This window comes from Pleurodeles waltl, chromosome 12, assembly GCF_031143425.1.
Source record: "Pleurodeles waltl isolate 20211129_DDA chromosome 12, aPleWal1.hap1.20221129, whole genome shotgun sequence".
Classification (NCBI taxonomy): Eukaryota; Metazoa; Chordata; class Amphibia; order Caudata; family Salamandridae; genus Pleurodeles; species Pleurodeles waltl.
The window spans coordinates 224,751,880-224,774,190 of NC_090451.1; the positions used below are offsets into that span (position 1 = coordinate 224,751,880).

Here is a 22,311-nt window from a genome sequence, read left to right on the forward strand (position 1 = left end):
GCAGGAAACTGAGAAAGAATTAGAAGAAAAAGAAGACCGTGACAGAGAGAAAGCATGGATGTAAAAGAACCTACATAAGTGATATAAAGACGCAGGGAGTGTAGGGTGGTGTAAGAAAAAAAGCATGCAGTGGTGTCAAGACTAGGGAGAGTTGGCATTCAGCAGCAGACTCTTAAGAAAAAGTTTGGATCTCTGAACTCTTTTTTAAAAATAATTAAGTATTGACTCTGTTCCCAGGCATGATATATAGGATCAAATTGAGCAAATCTTGGTGATGTTCGCATATCAATATATTCAGAGATGATTGCTTGTATGGTGAATTGGCCCGGCTCTTAATTGGAACTCGAATTTGGACAGCAGCAACAACTTGCCAGTCCACAATAACAGATGCAGTGGTGGGTCATGCAAAGCAGGTTACCCACTTTGGAAGGTGTCTCTTTTGATTTGTGGTGGAATAAAAGATATACCTTTGTACAGATAACTCATGGCTGAGTGGTCCCTCAGTTCCAGGAATTTTTGAGCCAATTCCAGGACTTAACAAAATTTGTAGTTCAAGTGAGGTCTATTTTGTTTGGATATGTTGACTGCTCATGCAATTAATTGACCCTTCTCTCAAGTACACTCTTAACTACTGAGACCTCCAGAACTCATCTTGATAGTATATTTACAACAGACACGATGAATTTCACCTTGCACAGTGCGTTCACTCAGAAATTATTGGTTCAGCGAATTATTCGTGAAAAGAAAATGTCTAACATTCTTCCTTCGCCTGAAGAATAGCGCGTTTTCAGCCATCCATTGCTTTGACTGCCGGCCTTGCCAGCTTCCAGCGGCGCAGAGTGCGGTCATTAGTACAACCATTTTCTTATTTCCTGTTATTTTATGTGGATATTTCAAAATTTATTGGAGGAAAGTTTCCTCATAGCAAAAGGAGGGCCTGCTATTTTTTAATACTGCCCTAGAGGGGATTTTGTATAATTGTTGATGTTTATACCGTGAAGTCCCTGATAGTTTAAGAAGGCAATTAAATATGTATTTTTTCATACTCAACGGCCCCCTTCGCTTTGTAGCTTTTGAAAGATTAATTTTTTCCCTTGCGTTTTAATGAAATACTTTGTTTTATGAAGCGGTTCCAGGGTCAGGCCCTCCAGAAATGTGTACTTTCAAGTCGGATAGTTTAAAGAACAGCTGCTAACAAAAACCAAGGATAAGCGAAGCTACAGCTTTGGCCCCCATTAGTCATGTTTGAACGTGTTTTCAGGCTTGCAGCAGAACTCGTGTAATTTAAAACGCAGATGTGGAGCTCGATATGTTTCTAGTTACTGCAAATATGAGAAAAATCAACGTAAAGTGCAGCTGGGGCCTAGCTGGGGACTGCGGCGAGGGGGCTCGTACCTGGTGAGAGCGCCCTTATCAACCATTGCTTGAGAAGATTTATTTGGCGCCATTTTGATGCACACATCCAGTGAACAATGAAAACTTATGTGTAATATTTTTTTGGACACTTAAGTTGAGGTGTGATGACTTTTGGTGAAACAAAGTGTCTCACGCAAATCAGCACCAGTTCGATACGTCTGGAAGATGCTTCTTTGTGGTCAGGAAGCCGCCTTTCTACCTATCATCAAGCTTTTCATTCAGAAAGTGTTTACTGGCTTTCCAGGAAGATGAGATAGGAAAACAAATGGGGAAGGATAGAGTTGAATTCGGTACCCTACAGATTTACAGCCCCGCTCCACGAGGTCCATAATTCCTCATGAAGCCAGTAACTTGAATTACCGGCACCGCTCCAAATTGCAAGTTGTGGGGTCAGAATTTTACATTCCAGCATTTTGTCTGCTGAAAAAAACATAGGTGGAAACACCTATTCCTGCACATTATTCCTTATTATCTTGAACTACTAATTCAGTGTTAGGAGGGCGAAGTGCCAGGGCAATTATAAACCAATTTATAAGGGGCCCTTAGACTTTGAGTAGGTCGTAGAGAGATTAAATTGCCTAGGGATTGTTTAGAGGCCGAAGCCCTTTCCATGTTTTCATCCCAGCTGTCACAATCCTACCATCAAAGCAATTGGTCTGCCTCTTCACCAGGTGTCTCATAAACTGCGTACATCATTAAAGTGTAGTGTTATCGTACACCTTTCTTTGTTTTAGTGTAATCGACCCGATATGTATTATAATACCTCTGTTTATTTTTAGGAGCCTAAAGGAGTGGCCTTTGACCCGCCAGATGTACCAGGGTGCAAAGGCAACTTTTTCCAAGGCAGTGGGCAAGCAATCCTATAAAACCAATGTGCACGTGGTGAAAAAGTTTGCAGTTGCACTGAGGGTAAGCATTGGGAACAGTGCAACAGGGGTTCTTACAAGGCATCCAAAATGACTACCTAGCACTGGAGTGTAACGGGAGGGCGCATGACCGAAATGAGCAGTGATTATCCAGGTCTCCACATCATTGACACAGACTGTAAGACGATCAGAATGGAGTTCAAGACCTATGATTTTGAGCAGAATCTGAATGTCCTGCAAGATATTTCTGGAATTTTCACAAATGCCAACCTGACTTACAATTTGTTTTGAGAATTGACAGCTTAAGGAAAAACCTAGAGGAGGAGTTTGGGGAAAGAGCTTTGAGACGCTTGGAATCTTGCTTTATCTTGGACTTAAATTGGTAAACATCTGATGTGAATGAATATGAATGAAGAGCTTACTGTGCACATAGGATTAGTTGTTGATTTAGCCTTGTGTACTCGCAGTAAGAGTATATTAGACCCGTGATTCTTCTATACGTACTTAATATGGTCTAAAACCAGCCATAAGACTTGAGAAACATGGGTAAAAAGTTGGGCTTAATAAGTGGATAATTATGGCCATTGTATGAACAATAAATAGCAAAACATATGACATTCTTCTCTATGCGATGACATCTGCATTGAATATTTTAGCTAATAGGTGTTAGCGCATCGGTCCTTAATAAGTAAACTTACAAGGGGACGCGTAAAAGTCGATGAACCTTTTGATTCGTATAGGGTGTTCTTACCACAGTTTCGTACAGAATCAATAATCAACACACAATAATCAATAACCATTAGTCAAATCAACAATTAATTGAGTCAGTAAATTTCACACACCATGACTCTTCAGCCATGAATAACCACACCTTTAATTATAAGTTTAGTAAGTTTATTTCCCTTTTATTAACAATGCTAAATCATGAATAGTAATCATCGACTCAAAACAAACAATCCAAATAACACTTGTTAATCAGCAAGTCGCAGAAGACATGATCTAATCAAAGCTTGAATGAGAAGATATTCTAGTGCATCAACACAGAACATTAGTAAAACCCAATTCAGCAAAACAATGACATCCGTCAGGTTCAGCAAAATAGATCGTCAACCACTTTGTCTAGGTAATTTGTCAGTAGTCATGTGAGTAATCTCAACAATCTCAGATTAGCATCGGTTTGTAGGACTTCATGAAAAAAAAATTTGAACACAAATTTGGATAAAAATATCTACCTAAAGGTACATATCTAGACAGTGCAGTTGGTACCTAGAAAGAAAAAGCATAAAAATGCAATTCAGTCATTGTCATATATACCTATCCACGGTATGGGTCAGCAAGCAGAATCAGTCTTCGTCCTCAGGTCATAAGTCGATCAGCAAAGTATCAGGCTCTCAGTCAGAGAGTATGAGCCCAATGACAGAATTTCAAATCTCCTCTTCTCCCAAATATCGCCTCATAAAATCAGGATAAGTCTGCCTAAAATCTCCTCAGATCTGAATCTGGTCTCCTCTGTCACGTTATATCAAAGTTTCCCAAACCATCCCCTAATTTCCAATTGGTCAATTAATCGTACGTTATTACTCTAACCAATAAGGTCCATTTACCAAATCTATGAATTCTAATATTTCACAGTTCACATGTCATTGATTGGTCTGCTTTACGATGCGCACATCATCCGGCTCATTAGGTATCAATTTTGTTGCATTTTCATCTCCAGTCCGTGTCTTCATTGTTCGTGTCCTGGGAAAGTACATCTAGCACACATTACAAACAACATGATAAAATTGTAAAACATCATCTCCTGTCCGTCTGTTCCCATAGAAAGCTCCAGTTAAGCATTTTATTAAAACAATGAGCATTTCGCAGTTAGTTCACTCTCAGCATTTTTCATTAAATGCTAAGAAATACAGCTTTTGCATGAGAGCTGGCAACTGGGCCAAGACACTTGCTAAGTTAAGGCCTACAATGAATAAGCAATAACATAATTCATAACTCTTAATATGACATATTACTACACTAGCCCAATACATTTTCAATATTTCATATGGATTAATCATATTTTAGTACAATTCGTGAACACTGGTGGACATTCTTCGAGGGCACAATTTCAAACTTGCACATTAATTTTCTATGTTATTTCATTTTTCTACATAAGTCATTACTCAAAATACATAAACACTCATTAATAATTTCTAATTAAGCCATTTGCGTTAACAATCCCTCCTCTGATGACTAAATATGCTATCACACCAAATTTACCACCCACAATTTTACAATTCTGTCTCTTCAACATTTGGTCTTCCTCTCAAATTTTCCCAATAGATTCTTTCCCTTTTCTTTTCTTCCCTCTTATTATTTTTAGACCTTTTTAATTTGATTCTTTTGGACAATTTGCATAACCCCCACATTCCTGATAAGCACCCTATTACAATTAATATTCCCTGTATGATTTTCCAAAGTACCCCATTCCAAATACTACTAAGCCAATTTCCCACTGAAGCAGACCCCTTACCAACCTTTTCCCAAACACCTGGTTCTTTCAACTCCTTCAAATCACTACTTGTGTTAGTCAGCTCAGTAAGCAAGTCTCTTATCTCTTTATTACTGTTAGGAATATACGAGCAGCAATGCCTATAGTTAATCATTTTACAGACTCCACCATTTTTCGCTAAAAGAATGTTTAAAGCAAGACTATTTTGAAGAGTCATAGCTCTTTCCGCAGCCATAGCCCCTGAAAAGTTTGTCAGCATGTTAGTCATAGTAGTAGACAACTTTCGAATTTTGATTTAATTCAGGATGACTCCCACTAAAGGAATCACCGCACCAAATATATCTCCTACTATTGCAGAACAGGTTTCCCTCCTCTGTCTCTTACGATGTAATTCTGTCAATTTCGGAAACTTTTTCAAATCCTCCAACTGGTAAATCTTTGGAAATACTATCCCCAAATTACATGTTTCATATCATCCTCTTGGAAGACGGTAATCAGCATTTAGTCCACATAAATATTAGATCCCCGGAATTGCAGGGTCCTGCCCATTCAACATAAATGTCCATTTCCTCTGAAACAAAAACACATGCCTACATTCACTCGTACCCACAAATAAAGTGTCAGTGCGCGATTTAGGCCTATATATACAAAACTTCCCTACATGTAATGAATCTAAAGGTAATTTCCCTTGTGTTTTAACTGCAGTGTAAGCATAATCATTTTGATAAGTCCTGTTCTCTTAGCCTTTTTATAATTTCTCTTTCATTGCCTTTCTTCTGTCATCGGTGTGATCTAAGAAGCTCTTCTCTAAAGGTGTAAGCAAGCGTGAGATTATTTTTATATGCATAAGCGGTCCCAACCGTTAGTGTAGGCTCAAAGAATCCTCTGACTAATTCTATGTTATTATCTTTAGCTACTCTACTCAAATACCTAATAATAGGAACAAATGAATATACTCCTGGTTATAAAATCTTGTTAGTAACAGACTACAACTTATCCCATATGTTAATGGAAGATGGACTATGGTAAGTGTCTCCTTCCTCGACTGATGAAGGAATCTGCGTACACACAAGACAATCCTTTGCATCCATCGTCTCAACATGCTCGTTCAGCAAGCAATAGAAAACATTAGAAGAAAGTTCTCCTTAAACATTATTAAAGTCATGCAAATACTTTTCGTCAAACTTAAACTTCTCTAAAGCTGTTAGTGTTGTAGTCTCAAAAGCAGAAGTATGGTTGGCCCCTTTCACATCAAGAACAGACATACCCACAATCAACATTATAAACAATATCCCACACATAATTGCCAACCCATTGCTCATATATTTACAGCACCTAACATCCCTATTTTGCTTATCTACGTCAGCCATGATCTGTAAAGAATCAGAAAGCAGAAGTAACTTAGAAAACGTGCATCAAAAATCAAAAATAGAAAAATTCTTTCAGCAGATCAGTTTCACTTCCAGGAACCCTTCTCCTTGTCCAATTAGGTTAGCAACTTTGTCAAAATCAGGTTTCAAATGTCAAATCAATTGCTTTTCCCGGTTATTTGCATTCAGTCTCTTTTTTCTTTTTACTTCTCAGATTATTTCAGCAGTTCAGTTCATTGATCTTCTTCAGGTTACTTCACAATATTGACTCTGAACTTCCCTATCAAAACAAAGACATAAACTCGTGTTGCCATTTGTTTGTAGTTGCATATGCCCATTCAGGACCTGTGTACCTTTGACTTGCTATTCTCTCTTTTCAACTTTCAATCACTGTTCAACTCTTCTTTACTGAATTCTTCCTTTCTTGTAGTATTCACTTCTTCCTCTATTGTTGGTTCGACAACCACCTCTTTCCTTTTCTCCACTTGCAAATTCGGCCACTTATCTCCTTTTAGTGTACCTTCTGTTAATATTCTCTTTAGGATTGAACTTGAATCTTTTTCTTTTTTTGTGGTGTTTTCTCTTGACGGACCTGCAACAGGTTCAGGAGGAGTCAGATCACTTTGGCTCTGATCCAGCTCAACTCCTTCCCCTTCTTGGTCTGGCACTTGCTCTGTTTGTCTCTCAGAATCATCTGCTTCTGAGAGAGCCTTCTCAGTACTTGGCTCTCCTGCTGGTTCAGTTGCGATAGGTTCTTCAGTACCCTACTGGAGATTTTTACCTTTGTCTCTCACAGGGGTGATGGAACCGTCCTCAACGAGCTCAGGCTCAGCTTCAGTTCTTCCTTGTTCCTTTTCCTGTTCTAATTTGTCTCACAGTTGTTGGTACTGTCAACAATGCTTTTTCTTGATCCAGTGGACATTCCACATTCTTTGTGTGACTCGCGTGAATCCAGTTCGGAATTTCAGCACACTTCACAGCTGTCGTAGTCGTTAGAACTACTGGGTATGGTCCCTTCCAACGAGGCTCCAAGCACGTCTTGCGAACATATTTTTGGACAACAACCCAGTTGCCCGCACTGAGGTTGTGCCCTGGGTCATGGATCGGTGGCAGTGTGGTGGCCTCTATCTGCTGAGAAAAAGAGCGGACTACATCAACCAGACCCTTGCAGTAATCCAACACCATATCATCTGTAATCTTGACAAGTGCATTGGCTGGAACTGCTGGCAACCTCATTGATCTGCCCATGAGAATCTCGTGGGGCGACAATCCTGTCTTCCTGTCAGGTGTATTTCTCATTGACATCAACACCAAAGGCAATGCATCTGGCCATTTCAGATTTGTGGCTGCGCACATTTTTGCAATTCTTGATTTCAAGGTACCATTCATCTGCTCCTCCAGTCCTGATGCTTCAGGGCGGTTACTACAATGCAGCTTCTGTTCAATATTCAGTGATGCACATAACAGTTTAATCACTTCATTATTTAAGTGTGTTCCTCCGTCTGATTCTAAAGAGATCGGAAATCCAAAATGTGGTATCATTTCCCTGAGCAACAGTTTCACTACTGTGAGGCTATCATTTCTCCTGGTAGGGTACGCTTCAATCCAATGACTAAAAATGCACACAATCACAAATGCATATCTCAAACCTCCACATACTGGCATCTCAATGAAATCCAATTGCGTTCTGCTGAATGGACCTCCTGCTCTTCCAATGTGGCTCAAATTTACCACTGTCCCTTTTCCCACATTTAATTGCTGACAAATGACACAACAATGGCATACTTCCTCGCCTGCTTGTCTAAACTTGGGGTTAAACCAGTCAATTTTGAACAGATGAACCATGGCATCCTTCCCAACGTGTGCCTGACCTTGATAGTACAGCGCCATCTGAGACAACAGACCATTTGGTAATACCATCTGACCCTCTTCAGATACCCACAGCTCATCCTGTCTTTGAACACATTTCATTTTGCTCCATGACCTTTTCTCTTTCTTGTCGACTTTACTCTGCAAAATGTTTAATTCCTCTAATGTGTCGATCACTTTTAATGCAAAACTCGTACATGTAGTGTCTTCATTAGATAACAATTCCCACTTGTCTTTGAATGATATACACTTCAATGTGCAAAGCCTTACGACTTGATCCGCATAGCCATTCCCTAATGACACCTAGTCCTGTGACTTTAGACGTGCACTGCATTTTACCATGGCAATTTCTTCAGGCAGTTGAATTGCGTATAACAACTCCTTTATTTTTTCATCATTTCTCACTGGTGACCCAGTAGAGGTCAGAAAACCTCTCTGTGACCACAATTGACCAAAATCATGATCTATTCCGAATCCGTATTGACTGTCTGTGTAGATAGTAACTCTCAATCGAGCAGAAACATGGCACTCCCTAGTAAGAGCAGCCAATTCTGCTACCTGAGCAGAATACACTCTTTGAAGCCAGGAAGCTTCTAAGATACCTGTAATTGTGCACACAGCATAGCCTGCTCTCAGTGTCCCTGTGCTGTCTCTCAGACACGAACCATTGACAAAAACAATTTGGTCATTTTCTTCCAATCTGGTATCTCTAATGTCAGGTCTCGGTTTCGTGCATAACTCAGTTACTTCGAGACAATCATGTTCAACATCTTACTCCTTTTTCAATTTCGGTACTATCACTTGGAAGTAAAGTTGCCGGGTTCAGCACTGTACATCTTTTCAGTGTCACATTTTGAGCACCCAAAATGCTCATCTCATATCTAGTCAATCTGGCACTACTCAAGTATTGGGTTTTCGTCCTCGTCAGTAAAATCTCAATCGAGTGAGAGACCATTACAGTTAGGGGATATCCCATCACCACTCCTTTACACTGTGAAAGGCTTTGACCAACTGCGGCAACTGCTCGCAGACAACCTGGTAAGGCTGCTGCAACTGGGTCCAAGTTAGCTGAAAAATATGCTACTGGGCGGTATCCACCTCCATGGACCTGAGTCAAGACAAACAAAGAACATGCATCACACTCATGACAAAACAATGTGAATGGCTTTGTGCAATCAGGCATACCCAACGCTGGAGCTCTGCACAAACTCTTTCTCTGTTCAGTGAACGATTTCATCTGATCTTCATCTAATGCTATGGGGTCAGTGACAACTTTGAGTCAGCTTCTGCAAAGGTTTTGAAATTTCTGCAAAATTTGGGATCCACTGGTGACAATAACCTACCATTCCCAGAAACATCCTAACATCTCTGTGAAGTCGGGGGTTTATCTGTAGTATCATTGTGATCCTTTCTCTTGATATTTTCCTCGACCCTTTCTCAATCTGGTGACCTAAATACTTCACTACCTTCTGACAGTACTGCAACTTCAATGGTGACACTTTATGACCATACTTTCCCAAATGATTCAATAGGGCAATCGAGTCGTACTTACATTCGTCACTTGTCCTTGATGTAATCAATAAGTCATCAATGTACTGCACCAGAGTTGACTGGAAAGGTAATTCTAATGACTCCAAATTATTTTTCAAGATCTGATTAAACAACGATGGTGGCTCTGTGTACTCTTGAGGAAGTCTACAGTAGCAGTAGACACAATCTAGGAATTTGAAACTGAAGAGAAATTGACTATCCTTATGTAGAGGCACAGAAAAGAATGCTTGTGACAGGTCAACCACTGTAAACCATTCTGCATCACACGGAATCTGGAACATTATTACAGCTGGGTTGGGCACTACGGGACAACACTTAACCACAATGTCATTTATTTTTCTCAAATCCTCGAACAATTTTGACCTATCCACCTGGCTTCTTCAAACCCTTTATTGGTGAATGTTAGACTTTTCATCCTTGGCGTGGTCTCCCTTAACTTTTTGCCTCTGTTCCCCAGGTTGTTGATGTGTGCTGGACTCTGATTTTACTGTTTTTGTTACTCTGGGCGCTTTACCACTGCTAACCAGTGCTAAAGTGCAAGTGCTCCTGTTTAAAATGTGTACTTAATTGGTTCTCCATGATTGGCATATTTGTTTTACTGTTAAGTCCCTAGTAAAGTGCACTAGAGGTGCCCAGGGCCTGTAAATCAAATGTTACTAGTGGGCCTGCAGCACTGGTTGTGCCACCCACACACGTAACCCTGTAATCATGTCTCAGACCTGTCACTGCAGTGTCTGTGTGTGTATTTTTACACTGTAAATTCGACTTGGCAAGTGTACCCACTCCTTCCCTTTTCTTACATGTAAGGCACCCCTAAGGTAGACCCTAGGTAGCCCCAAGGGCAGGGTGCAGTGTATGGATAAGGTAGGACATATAGGCGGTGATTCTAACCGCGACGGGCAGCGGTCGCCGCCCGCCATGCGGTTACCGCCAAATGACCGCACCGCGGTCACAAGACCGCGGCGGCCATTCTGGCTTTCCCGCTGTGCTGGCGGGTGACCGCCAAAAGGCCGCCCGCCAGCACAGCGGGAAAGACCCAGCAACAATGAAGCCGGCTCCGAATGGAGCCGGCGGAGTTGCTGGAGTGCGACGGGTGCAGTAGCACCCGTCGCGAATTTCAGTGTCTGCAAAGCAGACACTGAAATTCCTTTTGGGGCCCGCTTACGGGGGCCCCTGCAGTGCCCATGCCATTGGCATGGGCACTGCAGGGGCCCCCAGGGGCCCCGCGGCACCCCCTCCGCCGCCATGGGGATTCTGCAGGGCAGCGGGAAACCGGCGGAAGACCGCCGGTTTCCCGCTACTGACCGCGGCAGAACCGCCGAGGTCAGAATGCCCAGCGGTGCACCGCCAGCCTGTTGGCGGTGCTACCGCAGTCATTCGCCCTGGCGGTTTTTACCGCCAGGGTTAGAATGACCACCATAGTAATGTGGTTTATATGTCCTGACAGTGAAATACTGCCAACTTCGTTTTTCACTGTTGCAAGGTCTGTCTCTCTCATAGGATAACATGGGAGCTACCTTTAAATATGATTAAAGTGTAGATTCCCCTAGAGAGTGGATGGACATGTGGAGTTTGGGGTCCCTGAACTCACAATTTAAAAATACATATTTTAGTAAAGTTTATTTTAAGATTGTGCGTTTGAAAATGCCACTTTTAGAAAGTGAGCATTTTCTTGCTTAAACCATTCTGTGACTCTGCCGTTTTTGTGGATTCCCTGTCTGGGTCAGTTGACAGTTGGGTTGTTTTTCACCTCACACTAGACAGTGACACAAAGGGAGCTGGGGTGTAACCTGCCTTTCCTGATTAGCCATCTCTGCTAGGAGGGAGGGGTGGAGTGGTCACTCTCATCTGAAAGTTCTGTGCCTGCCTCTGACAATGCAGACTCCAACCCCCTGGTGTGTGTCTGAGGCCTTGCCTGGGCAAGGCAGGATTTCACAAGTAGGTGTGAGTCCCCTTTGAAGAAAGGTGACTTCAAAGACTAAAATGGGTATAAGAAGGGCACCCAAATCTACAGACTTTAGAAACATTTCTGGAACCAAGAGGAACCTCTGCCTGGAGAAGAGCTGATAGCTGAGGAAGAAGTGCTGCCCTGCCTGTGACTGTGCTTTGTGGAGCTTTCCTGCAGTGCTGCTTCTGCCAGAGTAAGAGGGCAAAGACTGGACTTTGTGTGCCTTCCATCTTGTGAAGAAATCTCCAAGGGCTTGAATTTAGAGCTTGCCTCCTGTTGTTTGAAGTCTCAGGGACAGCAAAGACTTCTCTCTGCCAGCACTTGGAGTCTCTGGAGAGACTCCTGCTCTGACAAGTGGTGCCCGATCCAGTCCCTGGGCCCTTGAAAGGAAAGCTGGTAGAGATCCAAGGAAATCGACTTCGGACGACTCCGGATCGACGCCGCTGCTGAATCCGGTAACGCCGCCTGCACCCGACGCCGTGACCTTCGCTGGAACGCGACACTCTTCGCAGGCCCGACACCGCAGCAGCCCCGCTGAAGTCCACGACTCCGTGGAAGTCGCCGCACCACGTCGTGACCGACTTTGCGCATCGGCTTGTTTTCACTCTTCACCAAAGGTACTGTACTTGGGGGTCTACACGACTCCGTGTCCGGCGCCGCTGGTGTCGGCTTGTTGGGAACGACTCCGTCACGACGCCGTGTTAACATCTCATTGAAGCATTTTTGTTTCTAAGCGCTATTTTTGAGTTTAATCTCTAAAAATTCATAACTTGACTTGTGTATGTCGGATTTTTGTCGCTTCGATCTTGTTTTGTTTAGATAAATATTTCCTATTTTTCTAAACTGGTGTTGTGTCATTTTATAGTGTTTTCATTGAGTTACTGTGTGTGTTGGTACAAATACTTTACACCTAGCGCTCTGAGGTTAAGCCTACTGCTCTGCCAAGCTACCAAGGGGGTAAGCAGGGGTTAGCTGAGGGTGATTCTCTTTTACCCTGACTAGAGTGAGGGTCCTTGCTTGAACAGGGGGTAACCTGACTGTCAACCAAAGACCCCATTTCTAACAGTGAATTACACAGGCTGCTCAACACCTGCTTCAGAACTCCCTGCTTCTCAAAATCTGCAATTATCTGAGCAACTTTCATCAGGACATCTTGTGGCATATTGTAGTGGAAGCTGCAAAAACACTGCATTCGGCTTTAAGATGACTTTAATCGGTTCCACTCCTTTGATTAATCCCACTTCTTTCCCTGTCAAATCCCACACATTTTCTTGCACTGTCCCCTGCAAATGAGAATGCAGTTCTTTCACTGTGAACATCGGGAAGAATTCAATCAATGGGTACTCCTCGTTTGTAGTTTCACACTCGGGCTCTGGGGCTGGGTCTTCCTCATCATCACTATTTGTCTGAATTTCAATTCCATCAGTTGAACAAGTAATCAAACACTTTTTCTTGCACAGCAAGACCCTTCCCAGTAAAGATACCGGACTCAAATCGCAGACTACGGATTATGCAGTCCTGAAAATTGCCAATCTAAACTTGCACTGGATCTGCAATTGGGTTTGTCAAATGTTGATTCGCTACTCCTACAATTTGAACTGTTTGACCCGAAAGGGGTAAATTTGGGACTTCTGCCCTTCTCACTGTAGAGCGTGTAGCTCCTGTGTCTACCAAAAACGAGACTTTGTGACCATAACCTTTCCCTTTACATAGGGTCCTCTCTGATCTACTTCTAAGGAGGCTGTAAGCACACATGGCTCTTCATTCAGACTATCATTCATCTAATCACTAATTATTTCATCCTCACTATGTAACGGTAATTGGTGTACTGTATTACTACTTCTGTCTTGTCTCTGACCTTTGACCAGCTGAGAAAGCATCATCTGTTGCTGCTCCATCGGGTTTGAGGTATCTGCATTTGCTGTCTATCATAGGTCTCAGTCCCTCCACAAACCTGTTCACAAAATGCAGCTTATCTTTCGGGTCAATCGCTTCCTTACCACTATACTCCTTAAATGCTTTCAACAACCTCTCATAGTATGCATGTATCAACTCCTTTACCTCCTGAACTGTCCTGTCAATCCTTTGCCAATCAATATTTTTGGGCAACATCCTCTTTTTCAGGAATTCAGTCATCTTATAGTGATGTTTCAGTACCTCAGGAGATGGTGCCCCTGTACTCTTATTCCTCTCTGGCTCACTTGTCGGCCAATCTACAGCTCTCTAACACTCGACCCAAAAGTCTGCCGGAACCACTATTTCCAGTAGAGTATTCAAGTCTTACCACAAACATTTCGAGAGCTTCACGAACCTGTCTGTCTGCGGATACCACTCAACCGTTTTTTCCCTCAGCTTTGGATAATCGTTTGTGAACGACAGAATATTGCTCCTGTGCCAAGGGACATGAACAGACTGTCCCCTTGGGATCTCTCTCATGGGTAAAATCTTTACTGTATCCATACCTTGTTGCACCTTCTCAGGCACCTCTAAGGAATCTCGTTTCCTTTTATCCTTCTTCTTTGCCCATCTACCTTCCCACTTCTCTAATGCTCCCCAAACCTGAGCACTCTGCGGTTATTCATTAAGTGTGCCTTCATTCCAACTGACCTCATGTGCTCAAAATCCTTTGCCTCAAAATCTAACCTGCAACTCCTCTTCAGATGCTTCGTTTTCTCAATTTCTATGTTGTGGTTCTCTGCCAAGTCTGCTAATCTCTGATATACCTTGCTCACCTCTCTTGTAATTCTCGGGCATAAGTATCTCAACTCTGCCTCTGTGTAGGACTCTAATCCATTCACCCCCATTGTTTCCTACACCAGTTCACTTGCTTCCATACTCAATCTGACACAATTGATCTGCTCTTTTCCCTTGGAAGCATTCTGCGGAGTATTCAGCTTGTCCAACCATTCGGTCAACTGCTGAGCTGTCAGTCCCTGTAACGAGATGTTACTCGCGTTCATCGGTGACACTTGCTGTAGCACTGCATTTGATGTCTGCGGTGTCAGTAATTTCAAGCTCTGACCTGCACTAAGCTCATTCACAGTATCTGAAAGTGCGACGAGCGGACTAAGATCTAACAATGATCTTGACCCATCAAAGGTTTGAACCATGGAAGAGACTATCTGCACTTGTTCATTTGGTCCCCTCCTCACTAAACTCTGAGACATCTCTCCTTGTTCACTCACGCCTGGTTTCTTCTGTGCAAATAATGGTACCGCTGGACCAACAGTAATTGGCAGCGATATTGCATCTGGGGCTCTCTAGACCCTGAACATTGTGGAAGTGTAACTCCCATGCTCTGATTCTTAATCGGTGTCAAGTCCAACTGTGTCCCTGTCATTGGCGTAAACCTCAGCATCTCCTGCAGTTGTACCTGGGTAACAAAATTGGAGTCGGCTCAGTGTGAGCCAACAGTGGTCTTGGAACCACTTGCTCTATAGGCACCACTGAGTTAGAAGTCGTCTCTAAGACAGGCACATCTGGGTAGATTCTCTGTATCGGTGGCGGATGCATATGTGTCTGCGCTACTGCAGTAGTCAACACATTAGGTCCTTGCACTACACCCTGTGTCTGACTAGTATTAACCTGTATCGAACTCACTGTCCCCATTGCCTGTGCTGGGGCTGTTGGATCAGCACTGGAACTTGGACCATTGTCATGTACCTCTTACGGTGGAGGCCTGTCTCTCAGTATCTGTGTAACAAGATCCTCAGTATCAGAGCCCTCCTCCACTATGGCAGACTTTCTTGCTTCCTTATTCTCAAACAAACCCTTATTAGGCTTTCTATCTGTTTTCCTTCCTTCCATCTCGTCTTCCTGTGTAATTGCTGGAAACAACTTAACATCCTGCAATGTCACTGCTCTCCATTTCTTCTGCTCCCAATCCCATCTTGCCTCTGATAATGACTTTTCTACCTTCCTCACTCTCCTCTCAAATTTAATTTGCTGTTGCTGTCTAGCTACCAGCTCTCAAACGGCTAATGCCTCAAACTGTGCTGGTCTTGGGAGGGGCTCCGACTCATATAGTGCCATTCGCAACTGCTCTAGAATTCTCAAATTGATCGTCCCATTCTAAGGAAACGCTAAGCTCACATTTTTCACTGTCAACTTGCACCACTGCTTTAACCAAAGGCATGGCGTGACACCTCGCTCCTCCATTGCAGTGTAAGCCGGAGTATTCTCTGGCGGGGTAGGCCCTCCTATGCTCGCTTTAATATAAGTATCTCCCTTTAAGGCACTCTTTAACGCATTGAAAAACTTCATCTTTTCCACTTTTTGTTTATTCAAATTCAGATCAGGAAATTACTTTTACTACCAGGATTCCTTTCACCCACGTTCTCAACCAATTGCCTCTTATGGACGGCTGCCAATACGTGCGCAAACTTTCTACAAACCAACCCACCCCAGCGCGGCTCCACTGACGTCACACTCACACACTGCGGCTGACAAAGTCTTGCGGCTCATCCTCCTAAACTCCAATTCACACAAAAGTAATGCAAAATATTGCAAGCACTTAACCCAAAATCCAATAATCCAAAAACAAATCTGCTGGTTTACTACAGGAAGGTAACACAATCGCTTCAGAAACCTTACGCATTTTCACTGATAACCCTTTCGCTCATGCAGCTATTCCTCTTTCTCGGTCTCCCAGACTCTCCAGTAAAATTCAACCAGCAAATTTTACTCTCAACTGATCAATGGGCCTGTCCTGCTGCACACAGGACTTGCCAAATCTCAGTCGAAATTTTCTCTCGCCCACTGTAACACACACTGACTTGTTGACCACACCCGATCAACCTACTAAACCAGACAGATTACAACATATAACCAAGTGTCTCATACACTTTTGCAATATACTCTGGAGTCTTAGACCACGCAGGGTCCGGTACATCAACAACCATGTGGATAATTTTTTTAGCACAAAGCTCCACACACTTATAAAGTTTGACAACTTCCCTACTCTCGTACTGGGGAGTACACACACTCTTGCTGAAACTTCATCTGGAGTACGCAGACTCCCTAAATTCCCTCACATACGTCACAATTCACCTGCGATTTGCATAAGCTGTGCAGGCGCAACCCATCTCTCACTCTATCACTGGAATGCCGGGAACATACCCAACACTAGTAACAGGATCCAGGACCTGGGAAAGTCATTTCTGGGCTTAAGGGAACATCATTCTCAATACAACTGCCATTTTGAAAAACAAAATCCAAATTTCAATGATACTGAATTCTCGAACGGATCAATCTTCAAACTATTACCATAATTACGAACACCTATCCGTCATCTCTTAACACAACTGTCAATACCTTGTCACTCTGTATCGAACACCTACGGAAAGCCCCCATATAAACTAACCATCAGTCTGCTACCATAACTGTTAGCGTGTCGGTCCTTAATAAGTAAACTTACAAGGGGACACGTATAGGTCGATGAACCTTTTGATTTGTATAGGGTGTTCTTACCACAGTTTCATACAGAATCAATAATCAACGCACAATAATCAATAACCATTAGTCAAATCAACAATTAATGGAGTCAGTAAGTTTCACACACCATGACTCTTCAGCCATGAATAACCAAACCTTTAATTATAAGTTTAGTAAGTTTATTTCGCTTTTTTTAACAATACTAAATCATGAATCTTAATCGACTCAAATCAAACAATCCTAATAATACTTGTTAACCAGCAAGTCGCAGAAGACATGATCCAATCAAAGCTTGACTCAAAAGACATTCTAGTGCATCAACATAGAACATTAGTAAAACCCAATTCAGCAAAAATATGACATCCATAATGTTCAGCAAAATAGATCGTTAACAATTTGTCTCGGTAATTTGTCAGTAGTCATGTGAGTAACCTCAACTATCTCAGATTAGCATCGGCATGTAAGGCTTCATGCAAAACAATTTTGGAACACACATTTGGATAAAAATATCTACCTAAAGGAACATATCTAGACAGCGCAGTTGGTACCTAGAAAGAAAAAGCATAAAAATGCAATTTAGTCATTGTCATATATACCTATCCACGGTATGGGTCAGCAAGCAGAATCAGTCTTTGTCCTCAGGTCATCAGTCGATCAGCAAAGCATCAGGCTGTCAGTCAAGAGAGTATGAACCCAATGACAGAATCTCAAATCTCCTCTTCCCCCCCAAATATCGCCTCATAAAATCAGGATAGGTCTGCCTAGAATCTCCTCAAATCTGAATCTGGTCTCCTCTGTCACATTGTTATATCAAAGTTTCCCAAACCATCCCCTAATTTCCAGTTAGTCAATTAATCGTACGTTATTACTCTAACCAATAATGTCCATTCAAATCTATGATTTCTAATATTTCACAGTTCACATGTCATTGATTGGTCTGCTTAACAATGCTCATCATCCGGCTCGTCCGGTATCAATTTTGTTTGATCTTCGTCTCCAGTCAGTGTCTTCATTGTTCGCGTCCTGGGAAAGTACATCTACCACACATTACACACAACATGATCCAATTGTAAAACATGATCTCCTGTCTGTCGGTTCCCATAGAAAGCTCCAGTTAAGCATTTTATTAAAACAATTAGCATTTCAGTTAGTTCACTCTGTCAGCATTTTTCATTAAACGTTAAGAAATACAGCTTGTGCATGAGACCTGGCAACTATGCCAAGACACTTGCTAAGTTAAGGCATACAATTAGTAAGCAATAACATAATTCATAACTCTTATGACATATTTCTACATTAGTTGAATACATTTTCAGTATATCATTTGGATTAATCATATTTTAGTACATTTCATGAACACTGGTGGCCATTCTTCGAGGTCACAATTTCAAACGTGCACATTAATTTTCTACGTTATTTCATTTTTCTACATAAATCATTATTCAAAATACATAAACACTCATTAATAATTTCTAATTAAGCCATTTGCGTTAACATAGATGACTATGATTTTTTTAAAAGTGATGTGTAAAAATTATTATGGCCGCTGCATGTATTATTAGCATCACAGAATATTAACATTGTGGGCAGACTTGTTAAAGTTTCAGTCCTGGGCATTAAAATATACATTGCACTCTTTTTCAGTTATATAAACATTGCATTTTAATTCACTTAGATATTTTTTACATAGTTTACAGGTTGTTGGGTTTGAAATGGTTGCCTTTCATACTGTAAGGCATTCTTCCATTCATTTAATGTGTATGCATGGATTAGTTGTGTGAATTGATATAATTCAAATGCATTTAATTTAAACAAAGAATGTTATTTGACGTAAGTCACATTTGGAAATATACTCTTAGATGTCTGAATGGAAGTAACTTTTCTATGTTTACTTCGATTTGTGCACTTAAGTATGTTGCAGTGTGATTATCTTGATTAAGGCCTGCACCTGAGGCAGAAATATGTTGACTAACTTCCTAACAATAATCTAGATGGTAAAAACTAGTATGTATATGTATATGTGTGTGTGTGTGTATGTATATATATATATATTATGGTTATGGTGGTGCCTAAAGTTGACTGAAAGTTTAACATCCCAAAGCTATTAAATGTTAGTCTTCTGTTGCCTCTGGACTCACTCTATCACATGCTCTTGGCACATCCTTCGTGAAGATCTGCAATAGCCTTGATTTTGTCACCATTAGGTTTGATAACCTGTTAAATGACTACGTTTTCCCATCACATGCACCTTCGGTATGGTCAGTTTGACAGTCAAAGTTGTGTGGAAAGTAGGAGTTTCTCATGGGACGAAAAGGGCAATGAGCAACATACGTGAGGGCGACAATAAATCATACTTGAAGGAAAACGTGCTAGATTAGTCATTCAGACACAAAAGAGAAGAGGAAGCAAACAAACAAGAAGTAGATAAAGTAGGATATTAGACAGGTAGAATAGTTAAAGAGGAAACCAGGTACACGATAAGGCATGGTGACTGGAAATTATACTTTTTTGGCATCAGCAGGAATGGGCTTAGCAGGGAATCCAATGGCTGGGTGGGGAAGTAAGGTTCACAAAGAAATCAGTCACTCGTAGAGGTGTAGTTTGAACAGGAAAGGGTTATACAAAACATGCAAGAAATAATGTAAAACACACAAGTAGACATGTAGGAAACACGTAACACAGAAATGTGGGATGCCAGACGAGGGACAGATGGTGGGTGGAAAAAATCTGGTGGTCAGGAAAGGACAGAATTAGTGTAACATGAAGCTTAAAAAAGGGAAGAGTGGTGGGAAATAATTTATCATTGGAGGTGATGATCATCAGACAATCTGACACATAAGAAAAAAGGGAGTACTGGAAACGAAATGATTTGACACATGAGATGTGGCAACCTGGAAAATATGTTGGATAGAGGCATGTCGCCAGTGCAGGAATGGAAGTTTGCAAAAAAGTCAAATGAATACCTGCAAATAGGTAAAAGACAGAGAAAAAAGATGTGCCGACTTATTAGTGTCCAGTAGATACATGCATCAAAAGTATTTGGTTGGCTTCATTTACCAACCTTTTACCAGACCTGGACAGATGGAATTAGGTATCTGCATATCGGAAACAAATGTTTCATACATTTTGCTCATTGAATTGATGCCAAGGAATAATGATTACTGTATTTGACCTTTGCACAGATCACTTTCCAAAAAAGGCCATATATTCAAAGGGCCTGGAGCCTGAATGGTGAGTCAAACCTGAATAAACTTGTAATTTGGCAGGAATGACAAATATTCAAATCTCAAGCATATCCCAGTCTTTCTGAGGATTATGGTTCTGGCACTGACATCTTAAGTGATTGTGAAATTGTTGGGTTTCAGAGCAGTGAGAATTAGATATTTTTTTAATACAGATGAGTCACATTTTCTTATAGAATCTTAACTACAATCACATGCCATTTTTCTAAATAATCAACGTTGCCTGTTTCTAAACACTCAAAAGATTGGTAGATAATGACTTTGAATAATCAGATTTTCTTATAACATTTATAAAGCACTCTGTGATTCTAAGGAGACCTGTTATTTGCATGTCTAGCTTTACTATAGGCTGAGAATAAAAAGGTCTAGAGAGCTTTCTGAACTTGAAGAATGTTTGAGATCATAAGCAGATGCAGCAGAAGGGATTTTCATAATGTAACGCCTAGTTCAAGGTTCTGCAAAGTTGGTCCTGGAGAGCCGGGTCCATGCCAGATTTTTAGCATAGCCACATTTAGAAAAATGTAGATTTCTGAAACATCTTTTTTCTAAATGTGGATATGCTAAAAATCTGGCATTGACCCGGCTCTCCAGGACCGACTTTGCAGAACCCTGGCCTAGTTCGTAATAGGGATGCCATTTAGTGCTATTTCTTCTGAATCTATTACCAGTCACCATCCCTTTGAAGGCTTACGAATTGTGTAAGGCCTATATGTACTGAATGTCTGCTGAATGTATTTAAAACCTTTGCTGTGCATTGTCCAATGCACACAGAATCTTGAAAGAACTTATTCTTTCCACTGGAACTGAGTGGAGTTTGATCAGATGCAACTTAACAGAATCAAAATTCCTAAGACTTGTGAAGAGATGAGCAGCAATAATTTGGATCAGTTAAAGTGTAGTAATGGAACATTTGAGAAGACTCAAATAAAGGCTGTTTCAATAGTGCAATTGTAATGAAATTCTAACCACAACTACAAGTTTCTTTTCACAAGAAATGTCCTGACTCTTTTCAGTAGCATAAAGCAGATGAAAGATTTTTGTTAACCTGAGGGACAAATTAAAGCTTGTGAGCTGAGTTAACCTGAGTAGGTACATTAATCACCAACTTAGAACAGTGTGGGCCCCAAGGAATCACACGGGTGCTAGTGTTTATATAGAAATATCTTGGTGCTCAACCTTTCTGTGACTGTTCAAGAGTCGCTTCTTGTAAATAAGACTAACAAAGAAAAGGGAATGCCACAGTTCACAAAATGAATTGTCCCTGTTCTAGAAATTCAACATATCCAAAGGATTATCCATATCCAAGTTTAAGAATAAGCTATTCTTTTAAATCTTCATTAGATGGGAACCATACTTCAATATCAATAATTTACTTTATTGGTAACATAATCTAGCCCAGCCAACACATTTCATCTTTTAAGGGCTTCATCAGATTTGAAATTAAAACACATACAAAAAAATCTTTTTTTTAAACAATACAGTAGCATCAAGTCAAACATTAACCCAATGAGAATATATACATGATACGTATTGACTCCCTAAGAAAAGAAAGAGAAACCTCATTCCTTAATCTCAGAGTTTTAGAGAAAAGCAGCCCAATTTTCTTACATATAAATCATCAGAACATACTATGTCCCAAATTAATTACACATATTTCCATAAAGAATGCAAGAACTAGTTCAGGTATTAAGCAAAATATTTCACAATCAGATCTCATTAACTTAAGTTAATCTATTAAGGATAAAAATAATTTATCACAAATTGAATAGAAATTGTGTAACCATCCTATATACCTATTGTCAAAAAATAGTTTCTAGAGAAATCATAGCAAAAAATGTATATCATAAACAGTAAGAAGCACACTTCTATCCGTCAGCATTTCATATATCAACAAGTTTCCAAAATTCCTTCCAGTCATCAATCCTTAAAGATCATATCACTTCTCAGTGGGATCTGAGCACAAACATATAGAGGGACCATAAATTAATTCTATATGTAACATTCCGTCATAAAATCAGAGTATCATCCCTGCAACATCAAAACATTCCTGATACTCAAATTTCACTACTATACCCAGGGACATAAAAATATTAATACCTAAGCTCAACACAAATAGACACTCATG

General features: G+C 41.0%; 1 long non-coding RNA gene across 2 annotated transcripts in view; it reads left to right on the forward strand.

Annotated features, from left to right (window-relative positions):
- LOC138268160 (uncharacterized) overlaps positions 1 to 22,311 on the forward strand; it is a 58,236-nt gene that overhangs the window by 21,869 nt on the left and 14,056 nt on the right. For both annotated transcript variants that reach the window (XR_011199937.1, XR_011199938.1), the window contains one exon: positions 2,196 to 2,325. This is a non-coding gene — a long non-coding RNA (uncharacterized lncRNA). The remainder of the gene's footprint in view (positions 1 to 2,195; positions 2,326 to 22,311) is intronic.